A 23812-nucleotide genomic window follows, 5' to 3' on the forward strand; every position below is an offset into this window, starting at 1 on the left:
GGTAGGGAGAATGGGAAACAGGTGCCTAAAGAGGTGCTGTTTCTACTTGCTTCCTTGCCTTATTTTGTGTTTAGCTCGTCTCCTGGTGTGCTGAACCTCTTGCTTTCATTGATTGCGTACAACCTTTGTGAAGGCCTCCTGCTGCTTCATTCTCTCTAGGAAACTGAATCAAAGCTCACTGAAGTCAATGGGAGCCTTTTCATTCCCTTCCGTGGACTTTAGCTCACAGTCCAAATCAATGCAGGTTCATTCTTTCCTCTTGGGTTTCCTGCTTCTCTCCAGTATTTGCATTATTATCAAACCCTGTACTGTACTAGAAGAAATATTTGCTGTAAAGATGAAACAGGTATTGGAGGGTGGGTGGAAATCTTGACTATTGTTTTGCTGATTGAAAATCTTTCACACAGACTTCCAAACTAATCTTTTGAGGAGGACAAGGTGATGTCCTAGCTTTGGAGCAGAACATTATCAATCATGTACAAGTACTTTAGAAACCACAAGCTCTCTTGACCTTTCCAGATAATCAGTTGTAATGCATAAAATTCTCTGCTTCTTTATTTGTTGTGCGAAATAAAACCCAGATTGCTTCCTTCCTTCTTTCTTTGCATGGATATTTCATTTCCCTACTTTCAAAATGCAATAGGTTTGTTGCTGTGAGAATATACGATTTACCATTCAAGGACCCAGGAAGTGTTTTCAACGGGAGGGTTCAGGCAGGTCGATATTCAATTCAAAATGAAATTCAGAAGGGATTCTAAGTGCACTGCAAAGACTCAATTCATAAATAGCATATACCGTGTTTCCCCCTTTTTAAGACGTAGTCATAATATAAGACGTAGCAGGATTTTCAAGCATTTTTCGAAATATAAGCCACACCCCGAAAATAAGCCATACCTAAGACGGCCCTGGATAGAGCTCCTGAGGGTAGCCAGCCTCGCTATCGCCACCTCCGCTACTGCTGCCACCCCACACGCTCTTCGTCCCCCTGTTGTTGTTTTAGTTAGTTTATTTTTTGCGCGCCTGCCGCATTCGCAGAGCGCGAGAGAGTTTTTATCTCTGCCGAAGCGGGCCCTCCCCCCGCTCCCTCTTCCGAAACCACCACCGAAACCTCCGAGCCGGGTCCGCAGCATGGTGGTAGCGGCGGAGGCGGTGGGTTTGTCAGGGGGCTGTGAAGGGAGGACGCGAAGGCGGAGGGAAGCCCCCCCGTGGTGCTGCCGGGCATGTGCGGCGCCCCAGGAAAATGGCAGAGGCGGTGTGAATCCAAGCGATGGGGGCAGCTAACAGACCCGCGAGCCACATCGCCGGCATGCTGGGTCCTTTCCCTTCAGTGAGTGCCGGCTGGCGGCTCCTGGGCCCGAGGTTCTGCCTTCCGCTGGGGCTGCCGAGGAGCCTTGCAAGGGACGAAAGGAGGCGAAGCCGGAGCCACCTCCCCCTCCCCCGCCTCCTCCTCCTCCCCCTTTGCCTCTTCTCCCCGCTGCAGCATCTCCCGGGTCCCGCATGCTGAAGCGCGGGCAGATAAAGGTTCGCTCCGCATAGGATCGGCCTGCCGCGGCTGCAGAGCGGAGCACCGAGCCAGCGGCCTAGCCTCTTTCTCTTTTTTTGCCCAGCTGAGGAGGCCTGCAGCCCCGCCGCCAGAATCAGCGGCTGCAGGGCCGAGCCAACAGCCTGGCCTCTTCCTGCCCCAGCCAAGGAGGTCTGCCGCCCCACCGTCAGAATCGGCGGCTGCAGAGCGGAGCGCTCCGCAGCGCCGAGTGCTTGGAGCGCCCTGCAGCTGGCGGAGCGCCGAGCCAGCGGCCTGGCCTCTTCCTGGCCCGGCCGAGGAGACCTGCCGCCCCGCCACTGGAATCGACGGCTGCAGGGCGGAGCGCTCCGCAGCGCCGAGTGCTCGGAGCATCCTGCAGCGGGCGGAGCGCCGAGCCAACAGCCTGGCCTCTTCCTGCCCCAGCCGAGGAGGTCTGCCGCCCCGCCGCCGGAATCGGCGGCTGCAGAGCGGAGCGCTCCACAGCGCCGAGTGCTCGGAGCGCCCTGCAGCGGGCGGAGCGCCGAGCCAGCGGCCTGGCCTCTTCCTGGCCCGGCCGAGGAGACCTGCCGCCCCGCCGCTGGAATCGGCGGCTGCAGGGCAGAGCGCTCCGCAGCGCCGAGCACCTGGCAGTGCTGGGCAGAGCAAAGAGCCAGCGACCTGTCACCTCGGTGCCTGGAACCTGCTGCTGCTGCAGCGCCGCGCAGAGTGCCCAGCAGCACCATGCAGAGCACCCAGCAGCACCCCGAGCCCTCGGCCCGGCCCGGCCCGGCCAAGGAGGCCTTAAGGTACCATAAAAACATAATTAAAAAAATAAGACATCCCCTGAAAATAAGACACCGTGTGTTTTTTTGAGGAAAAAAAGTTATAAGACGGTGTCTTAAAAAGGGGGAAACACGGTAGAATAGTATACACACCGTTAAGACCATGTACATAGAAGACAATCTTACTTGGCTACAAGCGATCACCAAAGAAGAAAATGACTATGAATTGTATACAAAATGGCATAAGAATTGGAAACAAGGGCTCGACCTCTTCACTTTCACCTTCCTCTCCACACATTAGAGCTCAGCTCAGCGACTTCTTCAATGGCAAAGCTCTGCTCCCAAGAAATAGCCAGCAAGATGGTGCAGTCAGTTGTTGGGTCCTATAAAACAGGCTGTATTGGAAGACACAGCCTGGCTTGAGACAAGATGGCTCCCTGAAGCATTGGCTCTGTCTAATGGCCTGAGACTCTGCTCAATGAGCATTCTCTCCCCTAGATATATTGAACAGGTTACAGTGCCTGTTTTCTAAGCCAAGAGATAGACACAGAGAAAAAGTGGGAAAGGAGAGTGAGTGTTATGTACTAAGCTTGGATCCTAGAACAATAGGCATGTAGGATCCTAGAATGCAACAACTGATTGGCCTGCAGGAAAAGACCAATCAGGCTCCAGGAGGGAAGCAGAATCAGCCAATCAGACGGGACTCATTGTGTAAATAACGTATATAAAAGCCTGAGGTTTGCGGGGCATTTCATTCACAGTTTTACAAGCTGCAATAAAGAGCATGAAGTCACTACAGGACTCCGAGTATATTTCAGTGAGGAAGGAGACAAGATGGCACTCATCCTTTCTAGAATGGTAGAGATTACAGGTGAAAATCTTAAAGAACAATTTGCAGCTCATCTTGCATCACTCAAAGCAGTGTTAATAGATGTATGGAATCTCCATTGGCACACACTAGGGATATGTTTTTGAAATTAATCCACCATTGGTATTTAACCCCAAGACACCTCTCTTTTGTGGCCTTGGTCTCCTCTCCTGAATGTCCTGGGATGTCAGGCAGTTGGTTCATACAAACACATGTGATGGGACTGTATGGTTGGATGGTCTACAAGTAAAAGGATTCTGGAATCTTTCAGTAAATATATTTCATTACTAACCAAACCATCAAGTTCACCCCATCCCTCGGTTGGCCCAATGAAACCTTTTTGCAACCAAAGCCCTAGCCATCACTACTACGGAATTAATTTCCTCACCTGCTAGTGGCAGCCCATGCCATGACTTGGAAATTTTGGTAAGCATTTTCTTAGGGCAATTGGTGGGACAGTTCATGCTACTGGAAAATATTTCTTCTAAATTCAAGGCAGCCAGGGGGCAATGTAAAGCTGGAAAGTTTTATGCCACTTGGTTTCACAAATAGGGCAGTCCATGATTATCCTCTTCCTTCTGTTGATGGGTCCCTGTGGTTTCATTGATTGTAGCCTTGTAATGTCTCCTTTGTTGTACACCCAGATGCATCAAAATTATTTATTTAATGTATTGCTGCACTTAGTTATGTGACAATTATTTTCATGATTCCATATTGCACTATTGGTTTTCTCTTATGCTTTATTCTTTCACTAATTTGTATTACTCTCTACAGTTTTTATCTATATGCCATTATTGTATTATAAAATCAATTTTTAAAAATGCTGAGGGAAAAAGCAGGCTGCACCTCTCATTCTTCCTTTTCAATAGGGGTTTTTGGGTTGTGGGGGTGGGGGTGGGCTCTAGCTTCTTCCTCCCTCTTCTGGCAAGATAACACAATTCCCACCATGTCTCTAATAACTTTTAAACTTGCATTGGGCATTTTTTTTAATGTTATGCCTGTAGTGATTCTGCCCTACCACTCCATGTTATCACACCTGGGGTGGGTGGGTCTCCAGCACATTGGCTTCTCATTGGGTGAACGCAAGTAGGCTAGGCGCATAGCCCTTGGGAAGAAAAGGGCTACTGAAACTACCTTTGAACAGGGATGCGAAAGTGGTGACCTTCCAGATGTTGTCAGACTCCAACTCCCATTAACCCTGATCATTGGGCCAATGAGAGTTTGGCTTCAATGATCTCTGAGAGGGAGGTAGTTTTCTCAACTCTGCTATATGGGCCTTGTATTGCCTGAAATGGCAAGTGCAAGCCATGTTAGTAGAGGCTGATGCATAGCTGCCAAGTTTTCCCTTTTCTCGCGAGGAAGCCTATTCAGCATAAGGGAAAATCCCTTAAAAAAAGGGATAACTTGGCAGCTATGGGCTGATGGGAGTTGTAGTTCAGCAACAGTTGCTGGGATTTGCAGGGGGACAGAGTGCTGTTGCACTCATGTCCAGCTTGCAGGCTTCCCACAGGCATCTGGTCATCCACTGTGAGGACAGGATGCTGGACTAGATGGGCCATTGGCCTGATCCAGCAGGCTCTCCTTATGTTCTTAACATCTGGAGGGCACCAGTTCCCCATCTAAGGCAGGACCCTTAAATTATGCTTATTACATTAGCAGAGCATTTTACATGTTAAAAAAAACAACATTTCCCTTTCTCCACTAAATTGTGGAATAGAGAAACGTATAGAACAAAAGAAGAGGGGTAGGGTGTAAATGTGATCTTATGGATATTTACATTACAGTATTGACTAAATAAGAAATTAGTCAAACCATTAATCTCAGTAGAAGTAGTGTAGTCAATAATGGTAATGTTCAAGAGAAAGGCTTTGCATAGAACAACATCAGCTTTATGTTACTTTTTTAAAGTTGTAACATAGCAAAACTCACTGACTTTTACTGTGTAATGGTCACATCCAAGACTTGACAAGGCTAGTTGTTCCAGTTACATGGACAAAAACGTCTGCATAGATTTCAACCTCATGTTCCTAGTGGGATGCCCTGCTTTGACACCCAACATTGCACAAAGGGTCATGTTCTCTGGACTGAAATTGAACCATTTTTCCTAGAATGGGTGGGAAAGCAGCCCTTGCTGGGGATTAACAAGAAAGTCTCTCAAGTGGGAGCTATTGGGAGGAAATTGCCAGCCACAGAGTTAACAGAAAGCTCTTAATTTACAAGGCTGCTGTTTTGGAGTGCTCCTCCATAGGCGGATATGCTGCAAATCTTGGTTTTATGACTCTTTAGAGGTTTTCTGAATGGACCTTTGGCAGAGAAACAAGTGTGGCAGCACTAAGTTCACTGGTGGGAGGTGAATCTCAGGCTTGGTGTCAAAGCACTCCCTTAATGAGGTGCCTCGCAACCACCTCCTTACACATTCATTGCCTGGGAGACACGTAGCTGGTCAGTTCAGCCCAGTGATCTGCAGCCTTTGAGTAATAACGGATTATTAAAGCTCTCTGAAGTGTCTGGTTTTTCCATTATTGCTCAACTTCAGAGTCATTACCATTTCATAACCATTAATCCTCTCATTACCGGTTATCACTGCTCAGTGGGTACTCAACCATCCCCAAAGCTATACCATACCCGCACCCCCTCACCTGATTACATTGCAGAGAATATACATCTGTGCTCCCATGGAAAAACCCAGCACACTGTTCTGGCACAGCTCTCCCAAAGCAGAAAACAACAAATCTGCCTCATCAGTCTAGAAATGCCAATCTGCTCTAGAAATTTTCCGCTGTCGTTTTCCGCTTGGGGAGAGATTGCACCTTGCTGGATTGGAGAGGGCCCTACAGCTCAGCGTCTGAATCAGCCTACAGCTGATACATCTGTGCACACCTGCTTTGCCTGTTTAGATTCCTCGCAAACCAGCTCAGAGTTGTGAGCTCAGGCACACATGGTCGTTCAACTTGAGCGCCCGTTTTTCCTGGGCTGTCAGCTCTACGTTCTGCCATTTCACAGAGAACAGCCCTCTATTTGAAGGGCTGTCAGAGGAGAGTCCTCTGTTGGAATGGCTGTCAGGTCCAAGTGTGGTTTGAAGATAAGGATCCACGAGAAAGAAAAGCCAAAGCCTTCATGTTGGCCATGAACAGTGAGTACCCAGCAGAGTGAGCAAACACACCAGTGCATATCTATCTATGCATATAAATCAGGGTATGTAAATGCTACGCAAATTGGTGCCCTTTTCTGCCAGCTTTTTTGGTGAAATGTAAGTGGCCACCCTACTCTTGTTTCACCAAACTAAATGCAGCCACACCAACTGTAGATCTGCCAGGTGCTGGACAACTCCTGCCATGGCCTCATTTTTGTAATACTAGGCAGGTAGCAAAACCAGAAGAAGGATAATAAGCCACTAGTGAGTGGTCATGCATGGAAAGTGAGCTGCACTTCGCTTGGGAGGTCTCATGTTGCTCAGGTCTGCCCTAGGTTACTGGCATGCAGCTGGACCTCACCAATACTGAGATGGGTACACACAGGCAGAATGGATGGGTGGGTGGATGAAGGAAGGAGCAAGACTGTGCCTGCCAGCCCCACCCACACTACTGGTGTTCCTGCTGGCCACCTTCCCCAGCAGCCACATGACATGTTCAGCTTTAGGGTATGAGTGTAGGGCTCCTCCACACAAGTCCAGGGTCCCCACTCACATGGCAAAACCCTGTCATAAATCTGCATTTGCATAGGTCCCCTCCAAACTAACTCCAAACATGCAACCCCTGGAGGCCATCACTGGTGGGCATGTTGGCATCAAGGGTGCAGCTAGTGGGAACGATCTTGTTCTTTCCTCCATGCATTTGCTGTACATGCGGAGGAAAGTTAAGCCAGAGCAGGTTATGGCCCACAGGGCTATGATTTGGTGGGTCACAAGTTGTGTTTGCCTGGATAAGGCGAGGGGGTTGTGGGTTCCTCACCATGATGCCACCCCACATCGCTGATGGCAGCCTGTTCATCTGCCTCTTGCTAAAAGTGAACGCAGCAGCCTCTTATCCCCTTGATATTCATGCAACTCTTTGTTGCCTCTCTAATGTGACACTGGAACAATGGCCTGAGTGAAATCCACATAGGCTTTCATTCCATTTATCAGCAAGATCAGTGATTACTTTAAGAAGGCTATTAGCTGGCCTTGGCCCAGCCTTTTAAAAAAACAAAGCCCATTGGCTATGAGAAAAGCCTTTCTCTTGAACATTTGCATTATTGACTATGCTTTTTCTGTGGACAGCTTTTTTCTGCTCAGGCTAATTGGTTCGGCTAATTTCTTATTTAGGTCTTAATGCAAATATATTACAGCGAACTCTCTTTCCTCTCCTCCCCCTTTATCCTATGCCTTTCTCCACAGTCCCATGACTTACTAAAGATAGACCCCCCCCCAAAAAAAACCACATTCACTTTTTAAAAACAAAACAAAAAAAACCCTCTCTTGTGTACATTCCAGACAGGCCTTCAGATTTACGTCAATCTCAATGATTCCATTATGCCATCTCTGTGCCTGGTCTGCCTCTTTTAAAAAGGCTCTGGCTTCATGAGCTCAGACAGATGAATAAGAAGTTCAGACAAGTTCCTGGGCTGGACTTCCTTTTAAATCTCACTCCTTGCAATCATAAGCATCAGTGCAAAAGCATTTTATCCGTATTTGGGGGGGGGGGGGGGGCTGCCATTCATTCATCTGCCCAGATTTCTTGCTGAGTTTACCCTGAAGACTCAAGGCTGGTAAATTACGTGCAAATCCCTACTCCCCAAAATAGATAAAATCCAGTAAATACCGGTAGATCTCAATCCTCATCCCCATTCAGTGCTTAACTCTGGCCCCAAATCAGACTGGTGAGTTTCCAGTGGGAAAAAGACTTCTGTGATTATATATTCACTTAAAATTATCCACTGATGCCAGGCAATGGGTGAGGATTCCTCACAGCAGTTGGAGTAGTCAACCACGGTCGGTGCAACTGGACACCGAAATGTGCCTTGGAACCCTTTTGTCTTGAGAGCCTCATTCCCTTCTGGACAACCTCCCAAGGATCTAGAGGTGGGCATGGGCAGAGGCAAAAGCAGGTGGAACAACAAATGCAGATTTTACCTATGTAATTTGTACACTAATTTACACACTGCTCTCTATTCTCCAGCTGGACAAGTAAGAGGCATCACCCGCCTTTTAAAGCCACATTCCAGCCCGGCAAAAAGTATATGGGATATGAAGCAGAGCTAGTCAGAGGTGTGATCAGGGGAAATGGGGTGAGTTTTATGGGCCAGGTAGAGAGGGCTAGAGGACTGAATTTGGCTCCTGTGCAAGATGTTCCTCACCCCTACTCTGCCTTCTAAGATGCAGATCCAAATTCAGCAGGAAGCCAGCCAGATGTGCCCTGCTCTCTCCACCCCTTCCTCATGCCAGCCCGCAACTGGCTGGCTATTTTCTCGGCAGAAAGAACACTCACTGCTGCCAACATGAGACGAGTGAAGATATGGTTGCTGTCGCCCCGAAGTGAGGGATCCCTCTTCCCATAGTGGTAGCAGCAGCATCGCTACTGACTGAAAGCCTTTAAGAGTATGCAAGCATAGATTGCAGAATATTCTGCTTGCAGGCTTACTGTTCCTAGGGCCAGCTCAAGGCATTTTAGCACTGGAGGTGAACCACAAAATGGTGCTGCTGCCCCCTGCCAAGGAAGAAGGTGTGAGTGAAGATCTACATCAGGAACATCGGGAATAAAGAAGTGTGCATGCACACGAAAGCTCCTACCTATGGCAAACTTAGTTGGTCTCTAAGGTGCTACTGGAAGGATTTTCTTTTGTTTCAATCAGGAATAAAGATCTATGTTAGGGACAAGGGTGGGGGGAGATCAGAAGCGCTCCTATTGGCGAAAAGGCTGCAAGGCAGGAGCTGCCAAAGGGGTGACAGTTCTGGCCTCCAGGGAGAGTGCCACAACTGTTGCTGCCACTGCGGCAGCAGTAGAGAGTGGTGCATTCCTTGGAGGCCAGATCTGCTGCCCTTGTGAATCCTGCTACCTGAAGCAACCACCTCACCTTGTCTCATGGGTGGGCCAGCCCTTTTGCCACCCTGGAGTGACTATGGAGAGGAGGAAGGAAAAAGCTCTGCCATGGGTCCTGTGTGCTCCTTGCCGTAGCGTGTTGGCTAGTGGCCTACAGGTCTTTGAAGGCTCCCTTGTTGGTGTATAGTTTTCATACAAGGATTCTAGTGTGTGGGTTCCTGCAGGACAGGAGGCTGCCCTACAGTACACCTGAAGTGCAGTGTGGCCAATGAACAGAAACGAGAGGACTGGATGTTATGTCTGATTGGTTGTTTCTCAAGCAGTTGCCCAATCTAACTGGGCATTTCTCCATGAATTTTTAGAATGCCATACCAAGTTTTAAAAGGAATTCCTATAAGGCTTACAGGCAAAATGAGAACAAAGACACAGCATTAATAGATTTCAGACAGAAGGCTGTGTTAGTCTGTCATAGCAATAAACAATGGAGTGCTAACGGAATGGGTGACAAACTCTGGGGACACCTCTTCTTTTCTGGCATACAGCAGCCCACTACTATGTAAATACTGCCACCGCTTCTTATTTTGCAAAGGAATAAATGGTCAGATGCACAGGCACTTCAAACCCTAGGACCTTAACAGAGTGGATCTGAGCCGTAGTAAGCTGGAGCATAAACAAGTCACTAAGCATCTCCAGCTGAGCAGCCTGCCTTTGTTTTGCCTTGAGGCTTGAATAATTTTCTTCTCTAACAGGGAGATGAGATGTGATGAAGTTTCAAGAATCCATGTCCTGGAGGGCTGATTTATTCAGTTACTTGGGCTAGATCGCACATGATGCTAAGTGTGCTATAGAGGAGGGCTCCAGAAAAATGTGTGTCTGCCTGTCCCACGTGACGTTATTGCTGCATTTGAAAAGTGTGCCTCCTCTGTTGCATTTGCTGCCCCTCCATCACATGGTGAGAAGAACAGCAGCCATTGCTAGCCATTTCTTCCATCATTAAAAGGGACATTACAAATGGGTAACCTTTAAAAAAAAAAAACTTTCTTATTAGTGTTGCTGCAACATATTTCATGGTCAAACAATCTGGAAGGAAGAAGGACTTTGCCAAAGTTTATATACAGTATGCATTATCATGTGGGGCAATGTGGAGACATGTTCCTAGCTGAATATGACTTAGCACAAAGAGCCCCTTATATCTTCATTTGACTATGTTAGGCAGGTGCACACTTCTCAAAAGTCCATGCTTTGTTGCAACAAAACGCAAGCCTTAGCTTGTCATGTAGTCCAAAACCAAGCTTGCGGTTTGTTTCTCTTCAAACAAACCACAAGTCATAAACTGAGATTTATTCTGACTTACCCCTCATTGTTTGTTTGTTTGTGGGGGGACGGGGACAAACCATGAGTCTGGGTTTAGACATAACAACAAGCCAAGCCTTGTGGTCCATTGTTCCTAGCACAGCATCTCCAGGAGTGAAGTGGGAACTTCTGAGCATCATGTATTAGCACACAACTAATATGCATTAAACTCCAGTGAAACATTAATTATGGTTTAACATGATGTGCAAACACAGCCTTTGGCATCATCTCAGTGATGGATATTCATTGCTTTTTGTATGCTTCTGAGCCTTTCCATAATAAGAAGGTACTCTGAATTGACTCTTGGTTTGGTGTTTAATGACCCTCTGTGCTTTTCCTACACCCACCTCTTCAAGTAATTGAATTTCCCACCCCTACATAGTTTCTGTTCTGAATTGGAGCTGCCACAGTTTATTTCTGCCTCTATGGCTCATTTCTTATATACCACATCTCGGGAGTGCAATCACTCACCAACAACCACCACTGGAAGCCCATGGGCATTTTAATATTTCAGCCTATTACTTGAGGCCAATTTTAACCAAATATTGACCCGCAGTTTGTCTAGTGCCTGCTACTCTGTGGCTATATGATGCAGCAGTTGTAATAACATTTAGAGGATTTGACCTACATGTTCTCTAAATCAGGCATCCCCAAACTGTGGCCCTCCAGATGTTTTGGCCTACAACTCCCATGATCCCTAGCTAGGGACCAGTGGTCAGGGATGATGGGGATTGTAGTCCAAAACATCTGGAGGGCCGAAGTTTGGGGATGCCTGCTCTAAATACACCACATTCCATCATGGAAACACCCTTGTAAGGTAAGCCACTATGTTTATCCCTCTATTGCTGATTATTTCATGGGCGAGATGAGATTCAAACAAGGGATTTCCCAGATCAGAGTTTAGGCTCTCAGTTGTGACATTTAATTCTTGTGTCATTTGATTGTTCTGCCCTGCACCCAGATGGCTATTCAGTGGAACAGGAAGCGAGTAATTTCCCCCACTTGTCTTATTACATATTGTATTCAAAGCCTATATTCTAGATATCTGGAACAACTTCACTTGGGTTCAGAACTGCACTATGAACCTGCTCATGGGCTTTTAGCCCTTGAAAGTGCTACACTGCTGTGATTGTTGCATGCTGGCCCACTTCTGCATTAGCCCTCATGGGCGTAGGCAGGGGGGGCAGGAGGGGGCAATTGCCCCCCCTAGAAGCAGGGCCACTGGCCAGCCTGCCCCACTGCCCGCCTGGTGCCGTCTCCCTTCTCCCTGGCTGGCTGTGGGGCGGGCGGCGGGAAAGCACCAGAGCCGCGCAAAGCGTTTGGCTGGCTTTCCCTCCCTCCGCCCCACAGCCAGCAAGGGAGAAGGGAGACGTCCCTTCTAGCCGGCTGGCTGTGGGGCGGGCGGAGGGAAAGCCAGCCAAACGCTTTGCGCGGCTCTGGGGCTTTCCCTCCACCTGCCCCAGCGATTGCAGAGGGGGAGGAGGGGATCGGAGCAGCCCGATTTCGGGCTGATCCTGGCTCCCCCTCGTCCCTTCCGATCGTGGAGGGGGAGGAGGGAGTCGGAGCAGCCCGATTTCGGGCTGATCCTGGCTCCCCCTCGCCCCTTCCGATCGTGGAGGGGGAGGAGGGAGTCGGAGCAGCCCGATTTCGGGCTGATCCTGGCTCCCCCTCGCCCCTTCCGATCGCGGAGGGGGAGTAGGGAGTCGGAGCAGCCCGATTTCGGGCTGATCCTGGCTCCCCCTCGTCCCTTCCGATCGTGGAGGGGGAGGAGGGAGTCGGAGCAGCCCGATTTCGGGCTGATCCTGGCTCCCCCTCGTCCCTTCCGATCGCGGAGGGGGAGTAGGGAGTCGGAGCAGCCCGATTTTGGGCTGATCCTGGCTCCCCCTCGTCCCTTCCGATCGTGGAGGGGGAGGAGGGAGTCGGAGCAGCCCGATTTCGGGCTGATCCTGGCTCCCCCTCGTCCCTTCCTATCGCGGAGGGGGAGGAGGGAGTCGGAGCAGCCCGATTTCGGGCTGCTCCGATGTGGCCCCGCCCCCGCCCCTTGGCCCCGCCCCTTGCTCCCCGCCCCTTGCCCCCCCTGATTTTCATCCTGGCTACACCCCTGTTAGCCCTGTTTGAGTGTTCTGACTCGCCCGATTACAATCACATGAGTGGGAGAGGGGGAATCACACTTCCTGTCCCCAGTTGTTCTGTCAAATCCTCAGTGCCCAGTCCACACCTTAAACACATGTAAGTTTTGCAGCAGGGAGCCGCTTTAATTGTCAATATTTCCCACATGATTTAGAAAGATCAAACGATAGATAGATAGCACACATGGTTCCTCCATCAGTACTGCCTGTGTGCATTGAAAAGGCCACATGAATGCATGGGAGGGCAGGGCATAATCACACACTCCTAAGTAAACATTGTCATCTGTACAGGGCATCTTCTTCAGGCTAATTTAAATTAACAAAGATTCATCCATTACATTATAAGGCCCTATGTGGATTCTCTGCATAGATCTGGTACAAGCTGTTCTGATCAGAGAGTTAATCAGACAGTAATTATTATGGTAACAGCAGCACCTGGTAGCCCCAGTTGAGACCAGTTCCTCAATCTGCTGCATTCTGTGGAAACGCAAATTGACAGCTCTAATGCAGAGACCTTCCTATACAAATAAGCACAAGGCCTTTTGACTGTCCGCAACCTACACCATCCATAAAGTTTACCACAGTGTCATTTACTCTCCCACCTTCCCTCCCCCATATGGCCATATTGTTGATTATAAATATAAAGCATGGTGATGATAATGTCCACAAGGGGAAAACTGAGGTAGAGAAGATTTACAGGATCTAAACAGGAGCATCTAGTGTGACACCACTTGGGTCACCACATGGCAGGGTTTGGGCCATGCAAGGGTAGAAGAAAGGACAGGGAAATAAGGGAACAGGAAGAGAAAGTGAGAAACAGAATGGTTGAAGCACCAACAGTTGTTACCTGGTCCAAAACGAGAAGCAGTAGAGATGAGGTGAATTTTTGAGACTTGGGATATTACACACTATACTTTTAAAGCACCCTTGAAGCACCTTCTTTCCCTCAAAGAATCTTGGGTACTGTGGTTTACTCCCTCAGAAGTTACAATTCCCAGCAACCCTGAACCCTACTACAATTTGCAGGAATCCCGGGTGTTTTGTTTTTGCTTTTGCTATTATCTGGTTTGCCTCAGAGAGCAAAATGTATTGGGCTAGCCCTGGGTTCAGAACAAATGCCTCTTCACTTCCATGGCAGAAATCTGGGACTTTGAAGTTACATAGCATGCATGGAGTTGCAGCCCCTAATGTGAATGTGGGGCAAAGAAGGGAATGTACAAGCGGAAAGTGGCTAGCAGGAGAGTGGTGTTTAAATCTCCCATCCCCACAATCCTGCTCCCTAAGCAATTTTCCCCCTCCTAGCCAGGCTTATTTCCAGTTTCCAGTCTCAGATGTGGGGGAAGAAGACAGGGAAGAGAGTTTGCAAGGGGGAGACTGGTGGACTGGGGCAATGTGAGTAGAGCAACACCTAAATGCCTGCCGCTTCTGCCCTGCAAACAGACCTGTGCTGCTGTGCATCTGCCCTAGGCAGCAAACATGGGATTTTGGAATCCCCTCAAGGCATTAGGAGGCCATTCTTTTCAGAAGGCACTTGAGGGAAACAATTAAACATAAAGGTATTCAGGAATCTATTAACTGCAGCAAAAATGTTGACCGCAGAAATCTGGTGTGAACCTTCCCTTCCTTCATTGAAGGAATGGCTGCCTAATTCACGGATTCTGGCAGAAATGTCAAAGCTTACAGTACATATTTGATAAAGAGACAACAGTCAATGTTTAGAGGGCTTTTTGGAACTGCATGTTCCCCTTTCCATTGACTTTATGAAGAAAGGGTAGAGATCAATGAGTATGTAAGAGGTTTTCTACATTGCAAATAATTTTTATATACTTTGTTGTGATTACACTTTTTAAAGTTTTTAATGAAGTTAAAAATGAAAAGAAAAACCTCCATTGGGATTCACACTCAAACTAATTCTCTTTTTCCTGTTCTTCCTCTCACATGTTGCATATTCTGATGACCAAACACATAAATATCAAAGGGTGCCACACACTGCCCACTTTATTCATTGTGAATCTCCCACTGGTTTTAATGAGTAGGACTGCACATTAGATATTGTTATAGATTTCCCAATCTCTGAACACCATGATGTTTCATGGGTCCCAGCACATGCTGGCTCCTTTGGATTGAAGATCAATGTAGAATAATAGCATTTTGTGATCTAAAGTTGATTTACACCTATGGACAGGGTGAGCATATGATGGGGGAGGCTTACACATGAGCAACAGATCCTGCCCTTTCAGGCAGTCTCTGTGACATCGCCTCCAGTCATGGTAGAAGAGTGAGCAGAACAACATGCCTCCTTTCAGAAAGGCCTCTAGCTATTTCTGTGCTTCTTCTTGGCCATCTCTTTAGTTATGCAAAAGTCCAGTCTCTTAGCAAAAAGGTGATCTGTCCAGCTCAGCCTGCCCATTCAGTTTGACCTCTTAAACTTCCTCTCCCTCCCTGCACAATCCAATCCTAAAATATAAAATCACAGGGACTGGAGAGCACCCCAAAATCCCATTTAATCTAAACTCAGTCTTATTAAAATATTAAAGTCCTTAGCCACTATGCACCAGGCAAAACAAAATAAAAAATGAAGCAAATAAGCAATTGAAATAATGTCATTGAGGGTGATTACTGCCTGTGGAACTGGAACAACTCTGGAAGCAAATACGTCCAGACATACTAGATCACTTGATGGACTCCTGTGTTTTCCTGGTTTTCAATAGGCTAGAAAACAAATTAGTTCCTTTGTGAAACACAGCAGCTCTCTCTGCTTTGTGCTAGACTAAGTGCTTAGAAATATCTTGAAAGAAAAAGTGGCTAATAGCATCTACCTTGCTCTTTGGAAGTTGGCTCACCTTTAGCCCCTTTCAGCGATTTTCCTACCTCAGACAATGCAGGAGTCACTGCCTTTTGAAATGTGAAAACAACCAATGATTTAAAGATGCAATTATTTTGCCGGGGGTGGGAGAGAGAGGTGGGGGAGCAGAAAAAATTATGGTACTGTAATATGAATGTTTGGGGAAGCTAGCAAGATGTGAGAGCTGCCTTTAGCCCCACTAGATTTCACAAGGGGGAGCACTAGGGACTCAATGGAGGCTCCTCTCTTCCTCACCTTGTGGGGAGGAGTAGCAAAGAGAAGTAGCAGTGCATATGCTGGCCTTTTGCAGAACTTTCATACCCTCTTCTGTGAACATGCTCTCCTGCTAGGTAGCTTGGGCCATCATTGCCACTTGCTCTGCTAGCTGACCCCCCTTTTCCTTTCTCACACACAAGAAGCTCAGAGCACGGCTTGCCTAACAACCCTCTACTGCACTAGCCTAACAACCCTCTACTGCACTAGCCTAACAACCCTCTACTGCTTGCTCCTCTATAGGCCTTTACACCCTCCAAGTCAAGGTCTGTTCACAGAAGCATTCTAGCAAACAATATTCTAGTATGAACATGTGGATCCAATCTGATAAGTTACACACACACACACACAGAGAGAGAGAGAGAGAGAGAGAGTTGTGTGGACAGTGGATTATCACAATTCTAGTTTTTAACTAAGCCTTAAGCAGCCAGAGGCAACCATCCATTGCTCACTTGCTAGGTGGCAAACAACATGCAGGCATATTGCATAACGCATCTTACATTAGTGAATTAAATTGCTGCATAGGACAGTCCTGCCTTCCAGCAAGCTCCTGAGCTATCACCTGATCCAAACACAAGGGCCACATTCACACCATACATTTAAAGTACTATGATACCACTTTAAACAGTCATGGGGTCCCCCTTGAGAATTCTGGGAGCTGTAGTTTGTTAAGCGTGCTTCCCTTAGAAATCTATCGAGTGGTTTAGCAATCAATCCCTTGTCACTGGAAACTGTCGCTCTGGAAGGCCATGAAGCTGCCCCCCCAATCAATAAACAAACAAACACGCCCCCCTCCTCAACAAGAATCTTGGCTATGTCCATGCTGAGAAGGGAAGAGGGGCTTCCTAACAACTCTCAGCCCCAATTACGAACTACAGCTCCCATAATTCTTTGGGGCAAGTCTTGACTTTAAATGTATGATGAGAAAGTGGCTTTTTTTGTTCCAGAGAACACACCTGTGCTCCTCTCCCAGTCACTCCCTGAGAATGGAGAGTGTGCTTAAAAAAACCAAGTTTCTAAAAGTTGGATACTAGTACTACCAAGAGCAGGAAAAAAGGTGTAGTGCTAATCCCTTCAGTGCCAGGGGACACTTGGGCCCACGGTCAACTCTCTGGGGGCCACATGAAACCAGTACTGCTGAAGTGTACATTACATATTTGGAGGAGGCCACCAAAAACATTTTGCACACAGGAGCTATATGCATCCCATGGCCTGTAGGTCAGCCACCCTCAGGCATAGGGCATGATGGTGGAAAGGGAAGAATCAAAAGATCAGTCCAATGGCTGATTGGAGAATCTGGCTAGGCCTTGGGCTATATATTAATCCTTACACTTTCCCTCTTCCTACTCAGTGCTGTCCATTTCACTTATAGGGGCAATGTCTTCATGTTTGCCTCCCATCCCATCATTGCTGTTCATAATTTACCTCCCCCGTCTGCACAAACTGCTTCTTTTAATTTGCCAACATGGGCGCTAATCGTGCATTTGTTCTGCCAAAGCTGGCTGTCTTTCGATCTGGGAAGCAGGGGGTGGGGGAGCAAAACACATGCAGGCTGCAAATGTCTGATGAGACGAGTAGCATACTGAAGCCTCTCCCCTCCCACACGCCCACAATAATCCATGTTCTGTAAATCATACAGGAATCGGAAAACAACAGCAAATCACTCATGTCTTTGAATAAGCAAACCTCTCAGGACCAAGAGATTCAAATGACAGCCCCTTCGGGGAAAGCAAGAGTGGCGACTGACAAAGCATTGCCTTTGCCTTGGCATTATTGGGGTACAAAGGGACAGTGCTTTGTACAAGCCTTTAGTGGCAAGCCGCCCCCCACCCTTGCCAAAGCACTAAAGCTCTGGTTAGGGGTGGGGGAGGTTTGGGATTAGATTGAAATCTATTTGAAATCAATGGAAAAACCCCATTGACTTTAATGACCTTTGGATGAAGCACAAAGAGAAGATCAAGGCTGGCCGGTGTAAAGTCAGTAAACCCATATGGTGACTCTTCCGAGCTTTTAATGTCCCCAGCAACGGAGTCTGTGAACTTAAATCTCCTAAGGTAAGCTCTTGATCCAAAAATAACCTACCTTACAATGCAAAGGTTTGATCCTGTAAGCCTTTTTCTGACATGAATAATGGCTTGCGGGATCTGACTATAGAAAAAGGACACTAGGAATGGAGAATAACAGCATGTATCCCATGTGCATTTAAGTTTCAAATATGCCTTTGAATGTTTGCTTATCCTCTTTCAAGTTGCAAACGAGTGGTGGGAATATTTATAAACATACAGAGAGCTAATAGCAATCTGATCTGATGAAGCCAAAAAGATATGAACAGAGTTGTAGGAAGTAGATATCACAGAGGAGAAAAATGTAGCATTACAGGCCACGCAAATCTCTGCTAGGAGGTAGCAGGAGATTCCAGGGGTCTTGGCACTTAACCAGGTTTGTGTTCAAAGAAACACAAATGAGGCACAACAGAGATGAGTGCCTTTAAGAAACATGGTTTATTTTATACATATTTGTACCTGAAGTCTTCAGTGGTGGGGGTGCAGAACATCACGCCCCAGGAGTGTCTCTCATTGGCTTGCCTCGTAGCTTCGGCTAGCTTGGGTCCAAAGCAGCAACCAATCATGGCCCCCTGACTCTCAGTGCAGCCTCTCCCAGCCAGTGCGCATGGAGCCAGGAAAATGGCCAGGGGCTAGCAGATGAGTAAAGAGGCAAATACAAAAAGGTAATGACTGCCACGTGTGAGGCAGCTGCCTTTCCTCAGCACCTGTATTGGGAACTAGGTGGGAAGGACGTGACTTATCCACCAGGAGGTAATGGAGAAACTAGGGAGACTGAATCATAGAATCATAGAGTTGGAAGAGACCACAAGGGCCATCCAGTCCAACCCCCTGCCAAGCAGGAAACACCATCAAAGCATTCTTGACATATGGCTGTCAAGCCTCTGCTTAAAGACCTCCAAAGAAGGAGACTCCACCACACTCATTGGTAGCAAATTCCACTGCCGAACAGCTCTTACTGTCAGGAAGTTCTTCCTAATGTTTAGGTGGAATCTTCTTTCTTGAAGTTTGAATCCATTGCTCCGTGTCCGCTTCTCTGGAGCAGCAGAAAACAATCTTTCTCCCTCTGAGCATTGTGACAGTTGGGTTTGCACTGCATTCCTCTCCTTAATTGTTGTGAGGTTATGTGAGACACAGATTGTAAAGCAATTCAACACAGTGAAACAAAGATTATTTGCAGAAGCTGTCGAGGTAAACTACTGTTGCATGGTTTCTTAATCTCCTATTCTCTATTCTGGACATGCCCTGTGATATTTTTTTAAGCAGCACATCTTAAGCCACATATTGCAGGTAGGAAAACAGATGCCCAGTCAGTGAAGTACATTTGAACAGGTCCCTGAAGACTTGCTAATGGAATAAATCACTCTGCCTTTCACAGAATATACTTTTAACACATGGCTCTCAAGCTGCTCGGCCAGTTAGTTAAAGCACTGTGATCCTATGATCAAGACTAAGGCAAAGGTAAAGGCCCCCTGGATGGTTAAGTCCAGTCAAAGGCGACTATGGGGTTGTGGCGCTCATCTCGCTTTCAGGCCGAGGGAGCCGGCGTTTGACCACAGGCAGCTTTCTGGGTCATGTGGCTAGCATGACTAAACTGCTTCTGGTGCAACAGTACACCGTGATGGAAACCAGAGCACACAGAAACGCCATTTACCTTCCTGCCAGTAAAGGTACTTATTTATCTACTTGCACTGGCATGCTTTCGAACTGCTAGGTTGGCAGGAGCTGGGACAGAGCAACGGGAGCTCACTCTGTTGCGGGGATTCAAACTGCCAACCTTCTGATTGGCAAGCCCAAGATGTTTAGACCACAGCGCCACCCGCGTCCCTGATGAAGACTAGAGTGCGGAGGAAGGGGCAGTCTTGTGGTTAAGGCTATGCCTAATCATTTTCCTTAGCTCTGTAAAATGGGTAGTTCTCAGTTCATCTACACTTAAAGGCTAAGGGCAATCACTACGCATGGCACGAGAAGCTATTCTATGGAGCCTTCAATTGCTCCAGCCTTGCTGGAACACAAATCTTTCCAGAATCTTTATGTCCATTGAACCCATCCTATAGTTACTGCTACATGCATTTCCCTGGCCTTGGACATTTAAGAGATCCAACAAGCTGATATCCCCTCCTTCTATGGACATATCTGTGCTCCTGGCACCTTCATTATACACCTTTAGGCGCCAGGCAAAAACGTTCCTTTTTAACCAGGCCTTTAGTTGATTTGATTGACACCCTATGCCCTTTTAAAATGTGGGGGTTTTTTTGGGGGGGGGGGAGTTCAATCAATAACCTTTATTAGACATGACAAATTCAAGAGCTTCAGAACAAAATTATTGAGGGGGGGGAGTTATTGGGTTGTTGTTTTTATTTTGATTATGTATTTTGTGGTTTTATATTTTGATTTTATTCTGTGAACCGCCCTGAGATCTCCGGGTATAGGGTGGTATAATAATAATAATAATAATAATAATAATAATAATAATAATAATAATAATAGGTATTCCAGTCATAAGTTAGAACCCACCAGGTCTCTGTAATATCAAGCACACCATAATGACATTCATGCATGAGAAACACTGTTTTTTCCTGCTTATTTCTCCCAGTTCCTAACAGGATCTATGCAACAATATGCTCCCCTTTCCTTCCTTTCTTAATTTTGATCTGCATGACAACAGGGCTGTTAACCTTGCATTGCATAACTGCAGTCACCTATTGCTTCTCAGCTTCAGCCAATCAACTGTGCAAGCCTTTCTCTTATATCTCTCAGTGCCGGGTACTCAAAAGAATAGATACCACATCAACACATATTGACAGTTCAATTTAAAAAAATAAAAAAGGTTTCCACAGGGTGAGATTAAAGAACTACAGAGGGTTGAGTGGGTGGGTGGGGCTTGCCTGAGAAATCTATCTGCTTTTGGGGAGCTCAAAGGCTCAGGACAGACATGACAAGATGTTACCTATCTTTTGCTTTATCCTGGCCACAACCAGGTTCAAAAGCGGATAAGGCTGAAATCCACTTGCCTTATGCCATGCAGGGAGCTCATAACAACTAGCATACTGTTATGTACTGAGCTGAATCCTAGAACAATAGGATTCAGAATCAGCGGGAGCTACCCAATCCAACTCCAGGTGGAAGTGAATCCGCAACCTGATTGGCCTGCTGGAGCAGCCAATCAGGCGGCTGGCAGAAGCGAATCTGCTACCTGATTGGCCTGTAGGAGCAGCCAATCAGGCTGCAGGCAGAAGTCATTCCACAATATAATTGGCCCACAGGTGTAGCCCTGAAGTAGCCAATCACGCAAGGCCCATTGTGTAAATAATGTATATAAGCAGATGGTTTTGGGAAAAGAGCCATTCTTCTTCTCCTCTTCTCCTTGATGACTATGAGCTGAATAAAGAGCATGAAATTCACTCTCGACTCCGAGTACATTTCACATACCAAACACAACTCTGCACACTGCATCACACTGCCACACCCACCCATCTGTGTCTGTGGCATGCATAGACAGCATAGCTATCTTGCTTTTCCTATTTGTTTGGTTCTCGGTACTTTGTTACCTCTAGGAACTTGGCCAATGCCTCTCTGTTTACGTAATAAAATGTGTAGGATTTTCAGCAGATCATGGTGAGTGTACTTGACTCTCGGCATGCTGTGATTATGTGCAAGTGCAGGAAAAGCACAGGGTGTGGTATCCTATATAATAAAGTCCCTGTGTCTCTGCATCCAGTCCCTGTGTCCCTGTGTCCGCGCTACTGCGCATGTGACCCACGGACTGGACACAGGGACTGGACGCACACAGAGCCCCATCCCCGTGCACTCCTGCTCTCTTTTGAGTCTGGAAACCTTAAAGAGAAACCAGCAGACCCTTTGTTTAATTTCTAAGCAAAGGGTCTGCTGGTTTCTCTTTAAGGTTTCCAGACTCAAAAGAGAGCAGGGCAATTAAAGGCACAGAAGTCCTGTCCTCTATTGAGTCTGGCAACCCTACCTCTTGCACCCAAAAGTGCACAGCATCCTGGATGTTCTGTCCAGTGACTTCCACTTCTGGGAGCACCAAGTCCCACTTACAGAAGCCCACCCACCCCCAGATGTATGGGAAAGGCTCTATGAACACAGGATCCTAAAACACAGGAAAAGCAGAGGCAGAGTCAACAGGTGTGACCCAAGTCATCTTTCTTCACTTTTGGAACACAAAAAGAGCCCTGCTAGATGAGGCCAAAGGTCCATCTGGTGCAGCATCTGCTGCTTCTAGTGGCAAACCAAACATATGTTTCCATAGCAAAAATGGAAACAACCCAGCTCAAATCAAAATGAAGAAGCAAATCATGAAACCAAGCAAGACAAAAAGCAAGAACATCACTACATCTTATGATAGCAAATTCCATAGTTTAACTATGTGCTATGCTCTGGTCTAACCTAAATCTTCCAAAAATTAACTTTTTTTATGGCCGTAGATTCCATTATGAGAAAAGAAGAAAAACCTCTCTCAGACTCATTTTTCTCTTCATTATTGGGACATGGGTGGCGCTGTGGGTTAAACCACAGAGCCTAGGGCTTGCTGATCAGAAGGTCGGCGGTTCGAATCCCCACGATGGGGTGAGCTCCCGTTGCTCGGTCCCAGCTCCTGCCAACCTAGCAGTTTGAAAGCATGTCAAAGTGCAAGTAGAAAAATAGATACCGCTACAGCGGGAGGGTAAACGGTGTTTCCATGTGCTGCTCTGGTTCGCTAGAAGTGGTTTTGTCCTGCTGGCCACATGACCTGGAAGCTGTATGCCGGCTCCCTCAGCCAATAATGCGAGATGAACGCCACAACCCCAGAGTCAGTCATGACTGGACCTAATGGTCAGGAGATTCTTTACCTTTACCTTTATGCATAGTCTTATACACCTCCATCCTGTTGTTTCTCACTCACCTTTTTCCTAAACCCAAAAGCCCCAAGTGTTGAAACCTTTCTTTGTAGGGGAATTGCTCCAACCTCACTGTCATTTTCTTTTCCCTCTTCTGAACCTTTTCCAGCTCTACAATACCATTTTGAAGTGTGGTTGCACCATAGATCTGTATAGTGACATTATTATATTAGCAGTTTTATATTTAATCCTTTTCCTAATGGTCCCCAATATGGAATTTTCCCTTTTCACTGCTGCTATGCACTGCCCCAGGTCAACATTTTCAACCACCTATCCATCCCAGTCCCAATATCTCTTTCCTGGTCAATCACCACCATTCATAGGTTTACCAAAGGCTTGAACAAAGATAGTGTAATGGTGGTTTCAGTCCTTGGGTTTGAAAGAATCCACTCCAGTTGTTCTACTTTGCTATGATATCCAACCGATCAGCTGAAGTTCTTTTGTTTTACTACATTGCCTTAGAAAACCTTGGCCTTTGCACTAGCGCCATGTTTTCTCCGTAGCCTTTCTCCCTTTATTGGACTGCTATTGAATTCTCTATAATGTCAACATTTGCATCCATTTCAGACAAAGTCTAAGCTACTGGGAAGGGAAATTATGGATCTATGAAATCCAGTATTTGGAACTGACTGAACAAATTTAACAGCAGCTGCAGACCGAGAGGAAAATTGAACCAGTTCCTCAGGTAGTATAAATTACAGCTGTATCATGTGCAAGTTGACCCTGAAATAACAGGTCTTCCAAAAGCAAAGCTGCAGTGCAATGCACACTTCCTGGAGAGTAAGACCTGTTTAACTCAATAAAAAAATTCCTTCCAGAAGCACCTTAGAGACTAACTAGGTTTGTTATTGGTATGAGCGTTCGTGTGCATGCACTTCTTCAGATACTGGTATCTGATATTGGTATCTGAAGAAGTGTGCATGCACACGAAAGCTCATACCAATAACAAACTTAGTTAGTCTCTAAGGTGCTACTGGAAGGAATTTTTTATTTTGTTTCGACTACGGCAGACCAACATGGCTACCTACCTGTAACTAGAACTGTTTAACTCAGTGAAACATACTCCTTTAATTTTTTTTATTA

This window comes from Zootoca vivipara, chromosome 1, assembly GCF_963506605.1.
Source record: "Zootoca vivipara chromosome 1, rZooViv1.1, whole genome shotgun sequence".
NCBI lineage: Eukaryota > Metazoa > Chordata > Lepidosauria > Squamata > Lacertidae > Zootoca > Zootoca vivipara.